Raw genomic sequence first — 19,835 nt, 5'->3', positions numbered from 1 at the left:
AATTTCTTATTCGACGTGAGCAATTGACACTCTGGTCCGACGCGTGAAGGCGATTACGAAGGTTTCGGGTACAGGTGGTAGCAGATGCATGTTAGTAAGTCTTGCTTAAAGTGATGAAAAAGTGTTTCCGCCCGGGATCGAACAGGGGACCTTCTGCGTGTTAGGCAGACGTGATAACCGCTACACCACGGAAACTGCTTGTGTGCACCGTACTGCACAGACAACTTGTAGTGATGTTGCCATCGTAACTAAAAAATTCAATAAATGTGGTACTTGCAAAACGAAGGGACGTGCGGCAGATCCACACACGAAGTGGCTCATTGGAGGACAATACGACATAGGCAGGAAAATACTGTTCCCGCCCGGGATCGAACCGGGGACCTTCTGCGTGTGAAGCAGACGTGATAACCGCTACACTACGGAAACGACGGACACGACGAGTCCATCCTTTTTCACTCAAACTTGCCTCAGCCGTTCTATCGTCGGCGAATGCACACACGACAGATCTTTTGTCAGCCTGGAACCCATCACAGCCGAGGGCTCAAGAAGTCTTCGGGGTGCTCGAGAGGGTGTCTGCCGTAGCACCCCTAACGAGATAGCGGCGTTTCGCGCAGTCGTTATTGCGAGTCATATCAGCAAAGCAATCACTTTCTCAGCAGCAAGCAGTGCGAGCCCAGCGGCAGCTCTACATGAAGGTACCGACAGCCCAGGAAGGCCGCCCCCATCCCGCCAGCGTACACGAGACTTCCAGGGCACCCTGGACGACATCGAGGGATTGGAATAATTGGCAATCACCGTGTCACAGCGCCCGTTGGTCTAGGGGTATGATTCCTGCTTAGGGTGCAGGAGGTCCCGGGTTCAAATCCCGGACGAGCCCTAGCGTTTTGTGCAAACTGATCGCACGTCAGTGGCTGAGTCAGCGCAAAAAGCTCGCCGTCAATATCAAATGAACTTCTTATTCGATGTGAGCAATTGACACTCTGGTCCGACGCGTTAAAAAAAAAAATAAAAAAAAAAAGTGGCTAGGGTACCTGGCTCTCACCCAGGAGGCGCGGGTTCGATTCCCGGTACCGGAAATGCGCATTTTGTTGCTCCTCTTATGCGACTTGGCCCGACTTAGCTCGACTGACGCTACGCTGACGCTTGCAGAAAACTACGTTAAGTACGATTCGTGGTAACAAGTGACGGCGAGAGCGTTGCGACACCTGTCCACCTCTTATCGAGGCACCTAACTGTGGTCAACAAAGCTGGAGGACTGCAAGACATTGCCACGGGGGTTGAATGCAGCTAACCACACTGCTTAGTGTCCTAACAGTGGAGACAGGTTCAAAAAAAAAAAAAAAAAAAAATGGGTATAATTCCTGCTTAGGGTGCAGGAGGTCCCGGGTTCAAATCCCGGACGAGCCAACGCGTTTTGTGCAAACTGATCGCACGTCAGTGGCTGAGTCAGCGCAAAAAGCTCGCCGTCAATATCAAACGAATTTCTTATTCGACGTGAGCAATTGACACTCTGGTCCGACGCGTGAAGGCGATTACGAAGGTTTCGGGTACAGGTGGTAGCAGATGCATGTTAGTAAGTCTTGCTTAAAGTGATGAAAAAGTGTTTCCGCCCGGGATCGAACAGGGGACCTTCTGCGTGTTAGGCAGACGTGATAACCGCTACACCACGTAAACTGCTTGTGTGCACCGTACTGCACAGACAACTTGTAGTGATGTTGCCATCGTAACTAAAAAATTCAATAAATGTGGTACTTGCAAAACGAAGGGACGTGCGGCAGATCCACACACGAAGTGGCTCATTGGAGGACAATACGACATAGGCAGGAAAATACTGTTCCCGCCCGGGATCGAACCGGGAACCTTCTGCGTGTGAAGCAGACGTGATAACCGCTACACTACGGAAACGACGGACACGACGAGTCCATCCTTTTTCACTCAAACTTGCCTCAGCCTTTCTATCGTCGGCGAATGCACACACGACAGATCTTTTGTCAGCCTGGAACCCATCACAGCCGAGGGCTCAAGAAGTCTTCGGGGTGCTCGAGAGGGTGTCTGCCGTAGCACCCCTAACGAGATAGCGGCGTTTCGCGCAGTCGTTATTGCGAGTCATATCAGCAAAGCAATCACTTTCTCAGCAGCAAGCAGTGCGAGCCCAGCGGCAGCTCTACATGAAGGTACCGACAGCCCAGGAAGGCCGCCCCCATCCCGCCAGCGTACACGAGACTTCCAGGGCACCCTGGACGACATCGAGGGATTGGAATAATTGGCAATCACCGTGTCACAGCGCTCGTTGGTCTAGGGGTATGATTCCTGCTTAGGGTGCAGGAGGTCCCGGGTTCAAATCCCGGACGAGCCCTAGCGTTTTGTGCAAACTGATCGCACGTCAGTGGCTGAGTCAGCGCAAAAAGCTCGCCGTCAATATCAAATGAACTTCTTATTCGATGTGAGCAATTGACACTCTGGTCCGACGCGTTAAAAAAAAAAATAAAAAAAAAAAGTGGCTAGGGTACCTGGCTCTCACCCAGGAGGCGCGGGTTCGATTCCCGGTACCGGAAATGCGCATTTTGTTGCTCCTCTTATGCGACTTGGCCCGACTTAGCTCGACTGACGCTACGCTGACGCTTGCAGAAAACTACGTTAAGTACGATTCGTGGTAACAAGTGACGGCGAGAGCGTTGCGACACCTGTCCACCTCTTATCGAGGCACCTAACTGTGGTCAACAAAGCTGGAGGACTGCAAGACATTGCCACGGGGGTTGAATGCAGCTAACCACACTGCTTAGTGTCCTAACAGTGGAGACAGGTTCAAAAAAAAAAAAAAAAAAAATGGGTATAATTCCTGCTTAGGGTGCAGGAGGTCCCGGGTTCAAATCCCGGACGAGCCAACGCGTTTTGTGCAAACTGATCGCACGTCAGTGGCTGAGTCAGCGCAAAAAGCTCGCCGTCAATATCAAACGAATTTCTTATTCGACGTGAGCAATTGACACTCTGGTCCGACGCGTGAAGGCGATTACGAAGGTTTCGGGTACAGGTGGTAGCAGATGCATGTTAGTAAGTCTTGCTTAAAGTGATGAAAAAGTGTTTCCGCCCGGGATCGAACAGGGGACCTTCTGCGTGTTAGGCAGACGTGATAACCGCTACACCACGGAAACTGCTTGTGTGCACCGTACTGCACAGACAACTTGTAGTGATGTTGCCATCGTAACTAAAAAATTCAATAAATGTGGTACTTGCAAAACGAAGGGACGTGCGGCAGATCCACACACGAAGTGGCTCATTGGAGGACAATACGACATAGGCAGGAAAATACTGTTCCCGCCCGGGATCGAACCGGGGACCTTCTGCGTGTGAAGCAGACGTGATAACCGCTACACTACGGAAACGACGGACACGACGAGTCCATCCTTTTTCACTCAAACTTGCCTCAGCCGTTCTATCGTCGGCGAATGCACACACGACAGATCTTTTGTCAGCCTGGAACCCATCACAGCCGAGGGCTCAAGAAGTCTTCGGGGTGCTCGAGAGGGTGTCTGCCGTAGCACCCCTAACGAGATAGCGGCGTTTCGCGCAGTCGTTATTGCGAGTCATATCAGCAAAGCAATCACTTTCTCAGCAGCAAGCAGTGCGAGCCCAGCGGCAGCTCTACATGAAGGTACCGACAGCCCAGGAAGGCCGCCCCCATCCCGCCAGCGTACACGAGACTTCCAGGGCACCCTGGACGACATCGAGGGATTGGAATAATTGGCAATCACCGTGTCACAGCGCTCGTTGGTCTAGGGGGAGGGACCGCCGTGGTCTCGTGGTAACGTGAGCAGCTGCGGAACGAAAGGTCCTTGGTTCAAAACTTCCAGTGAGTGAAAATTTTACGACAACTTCCTGCTTCGCTGCCCCATACCTCTGCCAGCGGAGCTGCTCCGCTTCCTTCCAACTCTGCGGCCTCGGACCTTCCTGCTCACGTTTCGCCTCCGTGCAGTCCATGTTTGCCGGAAGCTAGTGCAGGTGTTGACCATTCCGTTTTGTCGGATGTTTCCCCCGCGACCCCGGATCCCGCATGTGGACCGGCGCGGGTGGTGTCGGATACAGAACTTGACCCTCCTACGTCACCGGCGGCTGAAGTTTCCTTGCCCGTCAGCCGACGCAAGTTACGCGTTCAGCCGAACGTTAATGCTGTTCGTAAAAAACCGAAACGTAAGGGATCCGCGGAACGGGGTAGCAGTCCCCCTTCCTCGGATGCCTCTGTCACCCCTGCTATGGACTGTGACGCTGGTGCGTCGGTGTAGGTGATTTGTTTTCTCGCTTTTCTCTCTATGGTTCAAGCATACACCTTTCTTACCTTAAATGTTAACCGTATTGAGTCCGACGTTCGCATTGCCTCTTTGCGGCAGTTTCTTTACGACGCCTGTGCGGACGTAGTGTTTTTGCAGGAAGTGTTGTTTTCTGATCTCTCTCTACCTGGATTTCAAACTGTTTTTAATGTCGCGCCGGAATATTCAACAGGAACTGCTCTTTTCTTTCGAGAGGGCATTCCTATTACTGACATTGAATTCCTTGACTCTGGCCGTGGGATTGGTTGTCGTCTTTTTGATCTCCGCCTCGTTGTTTTGTATGCCCCCTCTGGTTCGGGTCACACTGTGGCTCGATCGCGCTTTTATAAAGAAGAGCTTATTTATCTTTTGCGCCAGAGTCCTCGGAGTCTCCTGCTCGGAGGCGATTTTAATTGTGTTTTACGCCCTGCAGACCAGTCCCCCAATTTTAATTATTGCCGTGATTTACATGACTTAGTTCGTACGATGCATCTGCGTGATGTTTGGGAACACAAATATCCAACCCTGGTGAAATATACGTTTTTTACCGGGTCCTCATGCAGTAGACTCGACAGATTCTATTTATCTGATTTTTTATGTGATAAAATTCTTTCTGTCGATGTTATTCCTACTAGTTTTTCTGACCATTGTGCTTTTACTGCAACTGTAAATCTTAGTCACCAACCTGCAAAACTTTATCGTTCCCAGTGGATGTTAAATGTTTCCCACCTTGCCGACAGTGCTATGGATGATGTTATAAGTGGCGTGTGGGAGCGATGTCTTCGCTCTGTCCCGCGATACCCCTCCTTGCTGGTTTGGTGGACTGCGTTTGCCAAGCCCAAGATTCGTCAGACTTTGCTTTTTTACTGTGCTGCAAGGGCGCGTGATTTTAAGAACACGTATGAATATTACTACTCTGTCCTGCGTGAACTATATGACGCGGCGGGTACCTCTCCTCTGCGGATCCATGATGTTCGTCGTATTAAAGCCAAGCTCTTGAGCCTTAAACGACGACAGATGGATGGTCTGCGAGTTAAGTCGAAACCTCACTCTCTTGTTGAAGGTGAGCTGACATCCTTGTACCACCTGCTACGGCATCAGACTCGTCGTCGTCGCTCCTTCATCTCTTCTCTTACGGTGGATGATGGACGACAGCTTATTGCACAGGAGGAAATGGTTCGTGCTCTTCATCAGTATTATACTAGTCTATATTCTGCCGATGATTCTGGTGAGTCTCTTTCGGATGATGTCCTTGGGGATCTAACTGCGACGATCGCGCCTGACGCGAACGGCGAATTTCTCCGGGAGTTCCAGGTAGATGATGTTTTCGATTTTATTGCTCGCTCTCCGTCCAGTAAATCGCCGGGTCCAGACGGCCTGCCTAAAGAATTTTATCTCCGTTTTTGGCCTCTTTTGGGTGGCATTTTTACGCAGATTTTAAATGAGATTGTCAGGGGGGTGGATGTGCCTGCCGATTTTAAAGTAGGGAAAATTGTTTTAATTCCGAAGTCCTCTGGTCGTTTATCTGCTGCCAATCTTCGTCCGCTCACATTGCTGAACTTTGACTACAAGACAGCTGCTAGAGCGCTCAATAGCCGGTTGTCTTCTCTGCTTCGGGGTGTGATTGGTGCACATCAATGTTGTTTTCATGATAGATCTATTCTGACACCAGTAGCCGAATATCGGGATGTTGTCTCGGTTGCGGCGGTTACAAACGTACATTGTGCCTTTGCCTTCCTTGATTTTTACAAGGCTTTTGATCACGTCAGTCATGTGTTTTTAGATCATGTTTTAGGTACAATAGGTTTTAACGCTTCATCACGTGGTGTTCTTGGCAATTTGTATAGGGGAATAACAGCTCGGGTGTCAGTCAATGGGCAGCTGACGCCGCCCATTGCTATCCGCCGCGGAGTGCCTCAGGGTAGTCCGCTCTCTATGTCTTTATTCGTATTGTCCCTGGAACCGCTGCTTCGGACTATTGCTCTCAAGCTTCAGGGTATGTCCCTCTCTGGTGGGAAGCTCTCGGTTAAGGCATATGCGGATGATGTCGTTGTTCTCCTCCGTCAACGTGATGATATCCCGTTGTTGAAAGGGGCAGTTGATGCATACTGTCGTGTTTCTGGAGCGCGTCTCAATCAGGGTAAATGTAAGTTCCTTGATATTCGAGGATTTCGCGATGCTGATGTCCCTTGGGCCACTTTTGTCGATCGCCATACGTCCTTGGGGATTATCATTGATCGGTGTCCTCTAAAAATGGCGGCTCTCAATTGGAAATCTGTCACCGAGAAGATACAGGGGGCTCTGATGGTCCATGAGCAGCGCTCTGCTACCATTTTGCAAAAAGTCAGAATTTTAGACACCTACGTTCTATGTAAAGCTTATTATGTTGCTCAGCTGTTCCCACTTCCCATGATGGTGGCGAAAAGGTTGCGCCAATTGTCTAGCAGGTTTATATGGAAGGGCCATCTATTCAAGTTACGTTACGAGGTTATGACGAAACCGCGTATCTCCGGAGGCTTGGGCCTCTCTGACATTACTCGCAAGGCGTCTGCTTTGTACGTCCGCCGAACGACTCTAATTGTTACGCAAGAAGAGACTTCAATTACATCCAGGCTTTTTACTGTTGTGCGTCCGGCGAGCCTTGCTCCACCTGTCGATGTCGGACGCCTAAATATTAAGCTGAAACACATTCGGGAGTTTTACATTGCGGTGAGTTACCTCGGTGACGTCTTCTTGCGGCGACCGGTGCCAACGACCAAGGGCTTGATTGCCCGCTGGGAGGGGCTGGCCGGTCCCAATCCAATAGAACTGGCGTCTCCATCTGTGTCCTGGAGGAACGTCTGGAAGAATGTTAGTCTGCCGATCCACTCTATGGCCGTGGCGTCCACGTGGTATAGGGTAATAAATAATTTGGTTCCCACCAATGTACGACTGCACCGTATTGGTCTTTCTGACACGGACACCTGTACTCGGTGTGGTCTCCTGGATACCCTTGAACATCGATTCACCTGCTGTGGGCACCTTGCCAATTGGCGTTGGCTCAGGAAACAACTTGCTTTTGTCACTAGGTCTGCTGAAGCCGCTTATACTAATGACATCATCGTCCGGCCCGATTCCTCCTTTTTTCCGCGGACGAAGCTCCATACAGTCATGTGGTTGATTGGACATTTCGTACATTTTGTCATCAGTTGTCATGAAGACGATGGACACCTAGCGTTTCGGCAGTACATGCTTACTGCTTACTGGCAGCGCTTGCGATTGCCAGGCCTCCGTGATGATTTTGCAAATATGCTTAGCCTGACATTTGAAAGAGAGGGTGTTGGCTAAGGACACCTGTGTGAGCCATTTTCTTTTATACTGTTTCGGGATTTACCGCCTTGGTGTATGTTTCTTCTCTACATCCAGGACTGAAGTTTTCGTGGACCTTTAGGGCGCTCAAGAAACACAAACGAGCGACCACGAACCGAGACAGTAGGGGATAATACTACGCCCTTGTACAGGTGCCTTTCGGAATCAGGACGGTGGAGTCATCGTGGCCAGGCCTCGGGCTTCGACCCCTGCCCACTTTGCTTCCGCAGGCCTGAATCTCACTGTCACCTCTAACTTTACACAATGAAAAAAAATATGAATTTATTATGCACTCCCAGTATATCAAAATTGAGGTACAAATCCACCCTTTGCTGTTTGCATTAGAAACCAATTATATCTTCTTTTTATTTAAGTGTGTGTGTGTGTGTGTCTGTGTGTGTGTGCGTGTGTGTGTGTGTGTGTGTGTGTGTGTGTGTGTCTGTGTGTGTTCCCTTCGGACTTAAAAGGATGCTGTAAAAAAAAAAAAAAAAAAAAAAAAAAAAAAGGGGTATGATTCCTGCTTAGGGTGCAGGAGGTCCCGGGTTCAAATCCCGGACGAGCCCTAGCGTTTTGTGCAAACTGATCGCACGTCAGTGGCTGAGTCAGCGCAAAAAGCTCGCCGTCAATATCAAATGAACTTCTTATTCGATGTGAGCAATTGACACTCTGGTCCGACGCGTTAAAAAAAAAAATAAAAAAAAAAAGTGGCTAGGGTACCTGGCTCTCACCCAGGAGGCGCGGGTTCGATTCCCGGTACCGGAAATGCGCATTTTGTTGCTCCTCTTATGCGACTTGGCCCGACTTAGCTCGACTGACGCTACGCTGACGCTTGCAGAAAACTACGTTAAGTACGATTCGTGGTAACAAGTGACGGCGAGAGCGTTGCGACACCTGTCCACCTCTTATCGAGGCACCTAACTGTGGTCAACAAAGCTGGAGGACTGCAAGACATTGCCACGGGGGTTGAATGCAGCTAACCACACTGCTTAGTGTCCTAACAGTGGAGACAGGTTCAAAAAAAAAAAAAAAAAAAAATGGGTATAATTCCTGCTTAGGGTGCAGGAGGTCCCGGGTTCAAATCCCGGACGAGCCAACGCGTTTTGTGCAAACTGATCGCACGTCAGTGGCTGAGTCAGCGCAAAAAGCTCGCCGTCAATATCAAACGAATTTCTTATTCGACGTGAGCAATTGACACTCTGGTCCGACGCGTGAAGGCGATTACGAAGGTTTCGGGTACAGGTGGTAGCAGATGCATGTTAGTAAGTCTTGCTTAAAGTGATGAAAAAGTGTTTCCGCCCGGGATCGAACAGGGGACCTTCTGCGTGTTAGGCAGACGTGATAACCGCTACACCACGGAAACTGCTTGTGTGCACCGTACTGCACAGACAACTTGTAGTGATGTTGCCATCGTAACTAAAAAATTCAATAAATGTGGTACTTGCAAAACGAAGGGACGTGCGGCAGATCCACACACGAAGTGGCTCATTGGAGGACAATACGACATAGGCAGGAAAATACTGTTCCCGCCCGGGATCGAACCGGGAACCTTCTGCGTGTGAAGCAGACGTGATAACCGCTACACTACGGAAACGACGGACACGACGAGTCCATCCTTTTTCACTCAAACTTGCCTCAGCCTTTCTATCGTCGGCGAATGCACACACGACAGATCTTTTGTCAGCCTGGAACCCATCACAGCCGAGGGCTCAAGAAGTCTTCGGGGTGCTCGAGAGGGTGTCTGCCGTAGCACCCCTAACGAGATAGCGGCGTTTCGCGCAGTCGTTATTGCGAGTCATATCAGCAAAGCAATCACTTTCTCAGCAGCAAGCAGTGCGAGCCCAGCGGCAGCTCTACATGAAGGTACCGACAGCCCAGGAAGGCCGCCCCCATCCCGCCAGCGTACACGAGACTTCCAGGGCACCCTGGACGACATCGAGGGATTGGAATAATTGGCAATCACCGTGTCACAGCGCTCGTTGGTCTAGGGGTATGATTCCTGCTTAGGGTGCAGGAGGTCCCGGGTTCAAATCCCGGACGAGCCCTAGCGTTTTGTGCAAACTGATCGCACGTCAGTGGCTGAGTCAGCGCAAAAAGCTCGCCGTCAATATCAAATGAACTTCTTATTCGATGTGAGCAATTGACACTCTGGTCCGACGCGTTAAAAAAAAAAATAAAAAAAAAAAGTGGCTAGGGTACCTGGCTCTCACCCAGGAGGCGCGGGTTCGATTCCCGGTACCGGAAATGCGCATTTTGTTGCTCCTCTTATGCGACTTGGCCCGACTTAGCTCGACTGACGCTACGCTGACGCTTGCAGAAAACTACGTTAAGTACGATTCGTGGTAACAAGTGACGGCGAGAGCGTTGCGACACCTGTCCACCTCTTATCGAGGCACCTAACTGTGGTCAACAAAGCTGGAGGACTGCAAGACATTGCCACGGGGGTTGAATGCAGCTAACCACACTGCTTAGTGTCCTAACAGTGGAGACAGGTTCAAAAAAAAAAAAAAAAAAAATGGGTATAATTCCTGCTTAGGGTGCAGGAGGTCCCGGGTTCAAATCCCGGACGAGCCAACGCGTTTTGTGCAAACTGATCGCACGTCAGTGGCTGAGTCAGCGCAAAAAGCTCGCCGTCAATATCAAACGAATTTCTTATTCGACGTGAGCAATTGACACTCTGGTCCGACGCGTGAAGGCGATTACGAAGGTTTCGGGTACAGGTGGTAGCAGATGCATGTTAGTAAGTCTTGCTTAAAGTGATGAAAAAGTGTTTCCGCCCGGGATCGAACAGGGGACCTTCTGCGTGTTAGGCAGACGTGATAACCGCTACACCACGGAAACTGCTTGTGTGCACCGTACTGCACAGACAACTTGTAGTGATGTTGCCATCGTAACTAAAAAATTCAATAAATGTGGTACTTGCAAAACGAAGGGACGTGCGGCAGATCCACACACGAAGTGGCTCATTGGAGGACAATACGACATAGGCAGGAAAATACTGTTCCCGCCCGGGATCGAACCGGGGACCTTCTGCGTGTGAAGCAGACGTGATAACCGCTACACTACGGAAACGACGGACACGACGAGTCCATCCTTTTTCACTCAAACTTGCCTCAGCCGTTCTATCGTCGGCGAATGCACACACGACAGATCTTTTGTCAGCCTGGAACCCATCACAGCCGAGGGCTCAAGAAGTCTTCGGGGTGCTCGAGAGGGTGTCTGCCGTAGCACCCCTAACGAGATAGCGGCGTTTCGCGCAGTCGTTATTGCGAGTCATATCAGCAAAGCAATCACTTTCTCAGCAGCAAGCAGTGCGAGCCCAGCGGCAGCTCTACATGAAGGTACCGACAGCCCAGGAAGGCCGCCCCCATCCCGCCAGCGTACACGAGACTTCCAGGGCACCCTGGACGACATCGAGGGATTGGAATAATTGGCAATCACCGTGTCACAGCGCTCGTTGGTCTAGGGGTATGATTCCTGCTTAGGGTGCAGGAGGTCCCGGGTTCAAATCCCGGACGAGCCCTAGCGTTTTGTGCAAACTGATCGCACGTCAGTGGCTGAGTCAGCGCAAAAAGCTCGCCGTCAATATCAAATGAACTTCTTATTCGATGTGAGCAATTGACACTCTGGTCCGACGCGTTAAAAAAAAAAATAAAAAAAAAAAGTGGCTAGGGTACCTGGCTCTCACCCAGGAGGCGCGGGTTCGATTCCCGGTACCGGAAATGCGCATTTTGTTGCTCCTCTTATGCGACTTGGCCCGACTTAGCTCGACTGACGCTACGCTGACGCTTGCAGAAAACTACGTTAAGTACGATTCGTGGTAACAAGTGACGGCGAGAGCGTTGCGACACCTGTCCACCTCTTATCGAGGCACCTAACTGTGGTCAACAAAGCTGGAGGACTGCAAGACATTGCCACGGGGGTTGAATGCAGCTAACCACACTGCTTAGTGTCCTAACAGTGGAGACAGGTTCAAAAAAAAAAAAAAAAAAAAATGGGTATAATTCCTGCTTAGGGTGCAGGAGGTCCCGGGTTCAAATCCCGGACGAGCCAACGCGTTTTGTGCAAACTGATCGCACGTCAGTGGCTGAGTCAGCGCAAAAAGCTCGCCGTCAATATCAAACGAATTTCTTATTCGACGTGAGCAATTGACACTCTGGTCCGACGCGTGAAGGCGATTACGAAGGTTTCGGGTACAGGTGGTAGCAGATGCATGTTAGTAAGTCTTGCTTAAAGTGATGAAAAAGTGTTTCCGCCCGGGATCGAACAGGGGACCTTCTGCGTGTTAGGCAGACGTGATAACCGCTACACCACGTAAACTGCTTGTGTGCACCGTACTGCACAGACAACTTGTAGTGATGTTGCCATCGTAACTAAAAAATTCAATAAATGTGGTACTTGCAAAACGAAGGGACGTGCGGCAGATCCACACACGAAGTGGCTCATTGGAGGACAATACGACATAGGCAGGAAAATACTGTTCCCGCCCGGGATCGAACCGGGAACCTTCTGCGTGTGAAGCAGACGTGATAACCGCTACACTACGGAAACGACGGACACGACGAGTCCATCCTTTTTCACTCAAACTTGCCTCAGCCTTTCTATCGTCGGCGAATGCACACACGACAGATCTTTTGTCAGCCTGGAACCCATCACAGCCGAGGGCTCAAGAAGTCTTCGGGGTGCTCGAGAGGGTGTCTGCCGTAGCACCCCTAACGAGATAGCGGCGTTTCGCGCAGTCGTTATTGCGAGTCATATCAGCAAAGCAATCACTTTCTCAGCAGCAAGCAGTGCGAGCCCAGCGGCAGCTCTACATGAAGGTACCGACAGCCCAGGAAGGCCGCCCCCATCCCGCCAGCGTACACGAGACTTCCAGGGCACCCTGGACGACATCGAGGGATTGGAATAATTGGCAATCACCGTGTCACAGCGCTCGTTGGTCTAGGGGTATGATTCCTGCTTAGGGTGCAGGAGGTCCCGGGTTCAAATCCCGGACGAGCCCTAGCGTTTTGTGCAAACTGATCGCACGTCAGTGGCTGAGTCAGCGCAAAAAGCTCGCCGTCAATATCAAATGAACTTCTTATTCGATGTGAGCAATTGACACTCTGGTCCGACGCGTTAAAAAAAAAAATAAAAAAAAAAAGTGGCTAGGGTACCTGGCTCTCACCCAGGAGGCGCGGGTTCGATTCCCGGTACCGGAAATGCGCATTTTGTTGCTCCTCTTATGCGACTTGGCCCGACTTAGCTCGACTGACGCTACGCTGACGCTTGCAGAAAACTACGTTAAGTACGATTCGTGGTAACAAGTGACGGCGAGAGCGTTGCGACACCTGTCCACCTCTTATCGAGGCACCTAACTGTGGTCAACAAAGCTGGAGGACTGCAAGACATTGCCACGGGGGTTGAATGCAGCTAACCACACTGCTTAGTGTCCTAACAGTGGAGACAGGTTCAAAAAAAAAAAAAAAAAAATGGGTATAATTCCTGCTTAGGGTGCAGGAGGTCCCGGGTTCAAATCCCGGACGAGCCAACGCGTTTTGTGCAAACTGATCGCACGTCAGTGGCTGAGTCAGCGCAAAAAGCTCGCCGTCAATATCAAACGAATTTCTTATTCGACGTGAGCAATTGACACTCTGGTCCGACGCGTGAAGGCGATTACGAAGGTTTCGGGTACAGGTGGTAGCAGATGCATGTTAGTAAGTCTTGCTTAAAGTGATGAAAAAGTGTTTCCGCCCGGGATCGAACAGGGGACCTTCTGCGTGTTAGGCAGACGTGATAACCGCTACACCACGGAAACTGCTTGTGTGCACCGTACTGCACAGACAACTTGTAGTGATGTTGCCATCGTAACTAAAAAATTCAATAAATGTGGTACTTGCAAAACGAAGGGACGTGCGGCAGATCCACACACGAAGTGGCTCATTGGAGGACAATACGACATAGGCAGGAAAATACTGTTCCCGCCCGGGATCGAACCGGGGACCTTCTGCGTGTGAAGCAGACGTGATAACCGCTACACTACGGAAACGACGGACACGACGAGTCCATCCTTTTTCACTCAAACTTGCCTCAGCCGTTCTATCGTCGGCGAATGCACACACGACAGATCTTTTGTCAGCCTGGAACCCATCACAGCCGAGGGCTCAAGAAGTCTTCGGGGTGCTCGAGAGGGTGTCTGCCGTAGCACCCCTAACGAGATAGCGGCGTTTCGCGCAGTCGTTATTGCGAGTCATATCAGCAAAGCAATCACTTTCTCAGCAGCAAGCAGTGCGAGCCCAGCGGCAGCTCTACATGAAGGTACCGACAGCCCAGGAAGGCCGCCCCCATCCCGCCAGCGTACACGAGACTTCCAGGGCACCCTGGACGACATCGAGGGATTGGAATAATTGGCAATCACCGTGTCACAGCGCTCGTTGGTCTAGGGGTATGATTCCTGCTTAGGGTGCAGGAGGTCCCGGGTTCAAATCCCGGACGAGCCCTAGCGTTTTGTGCAAACTGATCGCACGTCAGTGGCTGAGTCAGCGCAAAAAGCTCGCCGTCAATATCAAATGAACTTCTTATTCGATGTGAGCAATTGACACTCTGGTCCGACGCGTTAAAAAAAAAAATAAAAAAAAAAGTGGCTAGGGTACCTGGCTCTCACCCAGGAGGCGCGGGTTCGATTCCCGGTACCGGAAATGCGCATTTTGTTGCTCCTCTTATGCGACTTGGCCCGACTTAGCTCGACTGACGCTACGCTGACGCTTGCAGAAAACTACGTTAAGTACGATTCGTGGTAACAAGTGACGGCGAGAGCGTTGCGACACCTGTCCACCTCTTATCGAGGCACCTAACTGTGGTCAACAAAGCTGGAGGACTGCAAGACATTGCCACGGGGGTTGAATGCAGCTAACCACACTGCTTAGTGTCCTAACAGTGGAGACAGGTTCAAAAAAAAAAAAAAAAAAATGGGTATAATTCCTGCTTAGGGTGCAGGAGGTCCCGGGTTCAAATCCCGGACGAGCCAACGCGTTTTGTGCAAACTGATCGCACGTCAGTGGCTGAGTCAGCGCAAAAAGCTCGCCGTCAATATCAAACGAATTTCTTATTCGACGTGAGCAATTGACACTCTGGTCCGACGCGTGAAGGCGATTACGAAGGTTTCGGGTACAGGTGGTAGCAGATGCATGTTAGTAAGTCTTGCTTAAAGTGATGAAAAAGTGTTTCCGCCCGGGATCGAACAGGGGACCTTCTGCGTGTTAGGCAGACGTGATAACCGCTACACCACGGAAACTGCTTGTGTGCACGGTACTGCACAGACAACTTGTAGTGATGTTGCCATCGTAACTAAAAAATTCAATAAATGTGGTACTTGCAAAACGAAGGGACGTGCGGCAGATCCACACACGAAGTGGCTCATTGGAGGACAATACGACATAGGCAGGAAAATACTGTTCCCGCCCGGGATCGAACCGGGGACCTTCTGCGTGTGAAGCAGACGTGATAACCGCTACACTACGGAAACGACGGACACGACGAGTCCATCCTTTTTCACTCAAACTTGCCTCAGCCTTTCTATCGTCGGCGAATGCACACACGACAGATCTTTTGTCAGCCTGGAACCCATCACAGCCGAGGGCTCAAGAAGTCTTCGGGGTGCTCGAGAGGGTGTCTGCCGTAGCACCCCTAACGAGATAGCGGCGTTTCGCGCAGTCGTTATTGCGAGTCATATCAGCAAAGCAATCACTTTCTCAGCAGCAAGCAGTGCGAGCCCAGCGGCAGCTCTACATGAAGGTACCGACAGCCCAGGAAGGCCGCCCCCATCCCGCCAGCGTACACGAGACTTCCAGGGCACCCTGGACGACATCGAGGGATTGGAATAATTGGCAATCACCGTGTCACAGCGCTCGTTGGTCTAGGGGTATGATTCCTGCTTAGGGTGCAGGAGGTCCCGGGTTCAAATCCCGGACGAGCCCTAGCGTTTTGTGCAAACTGATCGCACGTCAGTGGCTGAGTCAGCGCAAAAAGCTCGCCGTCAATATCAAATGAACTTCTTATTCGATGTGAGCAATTGACACTCTGGTCCGACGCGTTAAAAAAAAAAATAAAAAAAAAAAGTGGCTAGGGTACCTGGCTCTCACCCAGGAGGCGCGGGTTCGATTCCCGGTACCGGAAATGCGCATTTTGTTGCTCCTCTTATGCGACTTGGCCCGACTTAGCTCGACTGACGCTACGCTGACGCTTGCAGAAAACTACGTTAAGTACGATTCGTGGTAACAAGTGACGGCGAGAGCGTTGCGACACCTGTCCACCTCTTATCGAGGCACCTAACTGTGGTCAACAAAGCTGGAGGACTGCAAGACATTGCCACGGGGGTTGAATGCAGCTAACCACACTGCTTAGTGTCCTAACAGTGGAGACAGGTTCAAAAAAAAAAAAAAAAAAAATGGGTATAATTCCTGCTTAGGGTGCAGGAGGTCCCGGGTTCAAATCCCGGACGAGCCAACGCGTTTTGTGCAAACTGATCGCACGTCAGTGGCTGAGTCAGCGCAAAAAGCTCGCCGTCAATATCAAACGAATTTCTTATTCGACGTGAGCAATTGACACTCTGGTCCGACGCGTGAAGGCGATTACGAAGGTTTCGGGTACAGGTGGTAGCAGATGCATGTTAGTAAGTCTTGCTTAAAGTGATGAAAAAGTGTTTCCGCCCGGGATCGAACAGGGGACCTTCTGCGTGTTAGGCAGACGTGATAACCGCTACACCACGGAAACTGCTTGTGTGCACCGTACTGCACAGACAACTTGTAGTGATGTTGCCATCGTAACTAAAAAATTCAATAAATGTGGTACTTGCAAAACGAAGGGACGTGCGGCAGATCCACACACGAAGTGGCTCATTGGAGGACAATACGACATAGGCAGGAAAATACTGTTCCCGCCCGGGATCGAACCGGGGACCTTCTGCGTGTGAAGCAGACGTGATAACCGCTACACTACGGAAACGACGGACACGACGAGTCCATCCTTTTTCACTCAAACTTGCCTCAGCCGTTCTATCGTCGGCGAATGCACACACGACAGATCTTTTGTCAGCCTGGAACCCATCACAGCCGAGGGCTCAAGAAGTCTTCGGGGTGCTCGAGAGGGTGTCTGCCGTAGCACCCCTAACGAGATAGCGGCGTTTCGCGCAGTCGTTATTGCGAGTCATATCAGCAAAGCAATCACTTTCTCAGCAGCAAGCAGTGCGAGCCCAGCGGCAGCTCTACATGAAGGTACCGACAGCCCAGGAAGGCCGCCCCCATCCCGCCAGCGTACACGAGACTTCCAGGGCACCCTGGACGACATCGAGGGATTGGAATAATTGGCAATCACCGTGTCACAGCGCTCGTTGGTCTAGGGGTATGATTCCTGCTTAGGGTGCAGGAGGTCCCGGGTTCAAATCCCGGACGAGCCCTAGCGTTTTGTGCAAACTGATCGCACGTCAGTGGCTGAGTCAGCGCAAAAAGCTCGCCGTCAATATCAAATGAACTTCTTATTCGATGTGAGCAATTGACACTCTGGTCCGACGCGTTAAAAAAAAAAATAAAAAAAAAAAGTGGCTAGGGTACCTGGCTCTCACCCAGGAGGCGCGGGTTCGATTCCCGGTACCGGAAATGCGCATTTTGTTGCTCCTCTTATGCGACTTGGCCCGACTTAGCTCGACTGACGCTACGCTGACGCTTGCAGAAAACTACGTTAAGTACGATTCGTGGTAACAAGTGACGGCGAGAGCGTTGCGACACCTGTCCACCTCTTATCGAGGCACCTAACTGTGGTCAACAAAGCTGGAGGACTGCAAGACATTGCCACGGGGGTTGAATGCAGCTAACCACACTGCTTAGTGTCCTAACAGTGGAGACAGGTTCAAAAAAAAAAAAAAAAAAAAAAATGGGTATAATTCCTGCTTAGGGTGCAGGAGGTCCCGGGTTCAAATCCCGGACGAGCCAACGCGTTTTGTGCAAACTGATCGCACGTCAGTGGCTGAGTCAGCGCAAAAAGCTCGCCGTCAATATCAAACGAATTTCTTATTCGACGTGAGCAATTGACACTCTGGTCCGACGCGTGAAGGCGATTACGAAGGTTTCGGGTACAGGTGGTAGCAGATGCATGTTAGTAAGTCTTGCTTAAAGTGATGAAAAAGTGTTTCCGCCCGGGATCGAACAGGGGACCTTCTGCGTGTTAGGCAGACGTGATAACCGCTACACCACGGAAACTGCTTGTGTGCACCGTACTGCACAGACAACTTGTAGTGATGTTGCCATCGTAACTAAAAAATTCAATAAATGTGGTACTTGCAAAACGAAGGGACGTGCGGCAGATCCACACACGAAGTGGCTCATTGGAGGACAATACGACATAGGCAGGAAAATACTGTTCCCGCCCGGGATCGAACCGGGGACCTTCTGCGTGTGAAGCAGACGTGATAACCGCTACACTACGGAAACGACGGACACGACGAGTCCATCCTTTTTCACTCAAACTTGCCTCAGCCTTTCTATCGTCGGCGAATGCACACACGACAGATCTTTTGTCAGCCTGGAACCCATCACAGCCGAGGGCTCAAGAAGTCTTCGGGGTGCTCGAGAGGGTGTCTGCCGTAGCACCCCTAACGAGATAGCGGCGTTTCGCGCAGTCGTTATTGCGAGTCATATCAGCAAAGCAATCACTTTCTCAGCAGCAAGCAGTGCGAGCCCAGCGGCAGCTCTACATGAAGGTACCGACAGCCCAGGAAGGCCGCCCCCATCCCGCCAGCGTACACGAGACTTCCAGGGCACCCTGGACGACATCGAGGGATTGGAATAATTGGCAATCACCGTGTCACAGCGCTCGTTGGTCTAGGGGTATGATTCCTGCTTAGGGTGCAGGAGGTCCCGGGTTCAAATCCCGGACGAGCCCTAGCGTTTTGTGCAAACTGATCGCACGTCAGTGGCTGAGTCAGCGCAAAAAGCTCGCCGTCAATATCAAATGAACTTCTTATTCGATGTGAGCAATTGACACTCTGGTCCGACGCGTTAAAAAAAAAAATAAAAAAAAAAGTGGCTAGGGTACCTGGCTCTCACCCAGGAGGCGCGGGTTCGATTCCCGGTACCGGAAATGCGCATTTTGTTGCTCCTCTTATGCGACTTGGCCCGACTTAGCTCGACTGACGCTACGCTGACGCTTGCAGAAAACTACGTTAAGTACGATTCGTGGTAACAAGTGACGGCGAGAGCGTTGCGACACCTGTCCACCTCTTATCGAGGCACCTAACTGTGGTCAACAAAGCTGGAGGACTGCAAGACATTGCCACGGGGGTTGAATGCAGCTAACCACACTGCTTAGTGTCCTAACAGTGGAGACAGGTTCAAAAAAAAAAAAAAAAAAATGGGTATAATTCCTGCTTAGGGTGCAGGAGGTCCCGGGTTCAAATCCCGGACGAGCCAACGCGTTTTGTGCAAACTGATCGCACGTCAGTGGCTGAGTCAGCGCAAAAAGCTCGCCGTCAATATCAAACGAATTTCTTATTCGACGTGAGCAATTGACACTCTGGTCCGACGCGTGAAGGCGATTACGAAGGTTTCGGGTACAGGTGGTAGCAGATGCATGTTAGTAAGTCTTGCTTAAAGTGATGAAAAAGTGTTTCCGCCCGGGATCGAACAGGGGACCTTCTGCGTGTTAGGCAGACGTGATAACCGCTACACCACGGAAACTGCTTGTGTGCACCGTACTGCACAGACAACTTGTAGTGATGTTGCCATCGTAACTAAAAAATTCAATAAATGTGGTACTTGCAAAACGAAGGGACGTGCGGCAGATCCACACACGAAGTGGCTCATTGGAGGACAATACGACATAGGCAGGAAAATACTGTTCCCGCCCGGGATCGAACCGGGGACCTTCTGCGTGTGAAGCAGACGTGATAACCGCTACACTACGGAAACGACGGACACGACGAGTCCATCCTTTTTCACTCAAACTTGCCTCAGCCTTTCTATCGTCGGCGAATGCACACACGACAGATCTTTTGTCAGCCTGGAACCCATCACAGCCGAGGGCTCAAGAAGTCTTCGGGGTGCTCGAGAGGGTGTCTGCCGTAGCACCCCTAACGAGATAGCGGCGTTTCGCGCAGTCGTTATTGCGAGTCATATCAGCAAAGCAATCACTTTCTCAGCAGCAAGCAGTGCGAGC

General features: G+C 50.9%; 31 non-coding genes across 31 annotated transcripts; 9 read left to right on the top strand and 22 right to left on the bottom strand.

The window, feature by feature from the left end:
• Positions 1-122: 122 nt before the first annotated feature.
• Trnav-aac lies at positions 123-195 on the bottom strand. The gene has a single exon. It is a non-coding gene; the product is annotated as a tRNA-Val (tRNA).
• A 158-nt stretch (positions 196-353) lies between these two features.
• Positions 354-426, bottom strand: Trnav-cac. Its single transcript has one exon. It is a non-coding gene; the product is annotated as a tRNA-Val (tRNA).
• Positions 427-805: 379 nt separating this feature from the next.
• Positions 806-879, top strand: Trnap-agg. The gene has a single exon. It is a non-coding gene; the product is annotated as a tRNA-Pro (tRNA).
• Positions 880-1,601: 722 nt separating this feature from the next.
• On the bottom strand, positions 1,602-1,674 carry Trnav-aac. The gene has a single exon. It is a non-coding gene; the product is annotated as a tRNA-Val (tRNA).
• A 158-nt stretch (positions 1,675-1,832) lies between these two features.
• On the bottom strand, positions 1,833-1,905 carry Trnav-cac. Its single transcript has one exon. It is a non-coding gene; the product is annotated as a tRNA-Val (tRNA).
• A 379-nt stretch (positions 1,906-2,284) lies between these two features.
• Positions 2,285-2,358, top strand: Trnap-agg. The gene has a single exon. It is a non-coding gene; the product is annotated as a tRNA-Pro (tRNA).
• A 721-nt stretch (positions 2,359-3,079) lies between these two features.
• Trnav-aac lies at positions 3,080-3,152 on the bottom strand. The gene has a single exon. It is a non-coding gene; the product is annotated as a tRNA-Val (tRNA).
• A 158-nt stretch (positions 3,153-3,310) lies between these two features.
• Trnav-cac lies at positions 3,311-3,383 on the bottom strand. Its single transcript has one exon. It is a non-coding gene; the product is annotated as a tRNA-Val (tRNA).
• Positions 3,384-8,939: 5,556 nt separating this feature from the next.
• Positions 8,940-9,012, bottom strand: Trnav-aac. Its single transcript has one exon. It is a non-coding gene; the product is annotated as a tRNA-Val (tRNA).
• A 158-nt stretch (positions 9,013-9,170) lies between these two features.
• Trnav-cac lies at positions 9,171-9,243 on the bottom strand. Its single transcript has one exon. It is a non-coding gene; the product is annotated as a tRNA-Val (tRNA).
• Positions 9,244-9,622: 379 nt separating this feature from the next.
• Trnap-agg lies at positions 9,623-9,696 on the top strand. Its single transcript has one exon. It is a non-coding gene; the product is annotated as a tRNA-Pro (tRNA).
• A 721-nt stretch (positions 9,697-10,417) lies between these two features.
• Positions 10,418-10,490, bottom strand: Trnav-aac. The gene has a single exon. It is a non-coding gene; the product is annotated as a tRNA-Val (tRNA).
• Positions 10,491-10,648: 158 nt separating this feature from the next.
• On the bottom strand, positions 10,649-10,721 carry Trnav-cac. Its single transcript has one exon. It is a non-coding gene; the product is annotated as a tRNA-Val (tRNA).
• Positions 10,722-11,100: 379 nt separating this feature from the next.
• Trnap-agg lies at positions 11,101-11,174 on the top strand. The gene has a single exon. It is a non-coding gene; the product is annotated as a tRNA-Pro (tRNA).
• Positions 11,175-11,896: 722 nt separating this feature from the next.
• On the bottom strand, positions 11,897-11,969 carry Trnav-aac. The gene has a single exon. It is a non-coding gene; the product is annotated as a tRNA-Val (tRNA).
• Positions 11,970-12,127: 158 nt separating this feature from the next.
• On the bottom strand, positions 12,128-12,200 carry Trnav-cac. The gene has a single exon. It is a non-coding gene; the product is annotated as a tRNA-Val (tRNA).
• A 379-nt stretch (positions 12,201-12,579) lies between these two features.
• Trnap-agg lies at positions 12,580-12,653 on the top strand. Its single transcript has one exon. It is a non-coding gene; the product is annotated as a tRNA-Pro (tRNA).
• A 720-nt stretch (positions 12,654-13,373) lies between these two features.
• Positions 13,374-13,446, bottom strand: Trnav-aac. The gene has a single exon. It is a non-coding gene; the product is annotated as a tRNA-Val (tRNA).
• Positions 13,447-13,604: 158 nt separating this feature from the next.
• Positions 13,605-13,677, bottom strand: Trnav-cac. The gene has a single exon. It is a non-coding gene; the product is annotated as a tRNA-Val (tRNA).
• Positions 13,678-14,056: 379 nt separating this feature from the next.
• Positions 14,057-14,130, top strand: Trnap-agg. The gene has a single exon. It is a non-coding gene; the product is annotated as a tRNA-Pro (tRNA).
• A 719-nt stretch (positions 14,131-14,849) lies between these two features.
• Trnav-aac lies at positions 14,850-14,922 on the bottom strand. The gene has a single exon. It is a non-coding gene; the product is annotated as a tRNA-Val (tRNA).
• Positions 14,923-15,080: 158 nt separating this feature from the next.
• Trnav-cac lies at positions 15,081-15,153 on the bottom strand. The gene has a single exon. It is a non-coding gene; the product is annotated as a tRNA-Val (tRNA).
• A 379-nt stretch (positions 15,154-15,532) lies between these two features.
• On the top strand, positions 15,533-15,606 carry Trnap-agg. The gene has a single exon. It is a non-coding gene; the product is annotated as a tRNA-Pro (tRNA).
• A 721-nt stretch (positions 15,607-16,327) lies between these two features.
• Positions 16,328-16,400, bottom strand: Trnav-aac. The gene has a single exon. It is a non-coding gene; the product is annotated as a tRNA-Val (tRNA).
• A 158-nt stretch (positions 16,401-16,558) lies between these two features.
• Positions 16,559-16,631, bottom strand: Trnav-cac. Its single transcript has one exon. It is a non-coding gene; the product is annotated as a tRNA-Val (tRNA).
• Positions 16,632-17,010: 379 nt separating this feature from the next.
• Positions 17,011-17,084, top strand: Trnap-agg. Its single transcript has one exon. It is a non-coding gene; the product is annotated as a tRNA-Pro (tRNA).
• A 724-nt stretch (positions 17,085-17,808) lies between these two features.
• On the bottom strand, positions 17,809-17,881 carry Trnav-aac. The gene has a single exon. It is a non-coding gene; the product is annotated as a tRNA-Val (tRNA).
• Positions 17,882-18,039: 158 nt separating this feature from the next.
• Trnav-cac lies at positions 18,040-18,112 on the bottom strand. Its single transcript has one exon. It is a non-coding gene; the product is annotated as a tRNA-Val (tRNA).
• A 379-nt stretch (positions 18,113-18,491) lies between these two features.
• Positions 18,492-18,565, top strand: Trnap-agg. Its single transcript has one exon. It is a non-coding gene; the product is annotated as a tRNA-Pro (tRNA).
• Positions 18,566-19,284: 719 nt separating this feature from the next.
• Trnav-aac lies at positions 19,285-19,357 on the bottom strand. Its single transcript has one exon. It is a non-coding gene; the product is annotated as a tRNA-Val (tRNA).
• Positions 19,358-19,515: 158 nt separating this feature from the next.
• Positions 19,516-19,588, bottom strand: Trnav-cac. The gene has a single exon. It is a non-coding gene; the product is annotated as a tRNA-Val (tRNA).
• Between the last annotated feature and the right edge of the window lie 247 nt (positions 19,589-19,835).

The sequence above is a fragment of the Schistocerca piceifrons genome, chromosome 2 (genome assembly GCF_021461385.2).
Source record: "Schistocerca piceifrons isolate TAMUIC-IGC-003096 chromosome 2, iqSchPice1.1, whole genome shotgun sequence".
Taxonomy (NCBI): domain Eukaryota; kingdom Metazoa; phylum Arthropoda; class Insecta; order Orthoptera; family Acrididae; genus Schistocerca; species Schistocerca piceifrons.
This window is presented reverse-complemented; position numbering and strand designations above follow the sequence as displayed.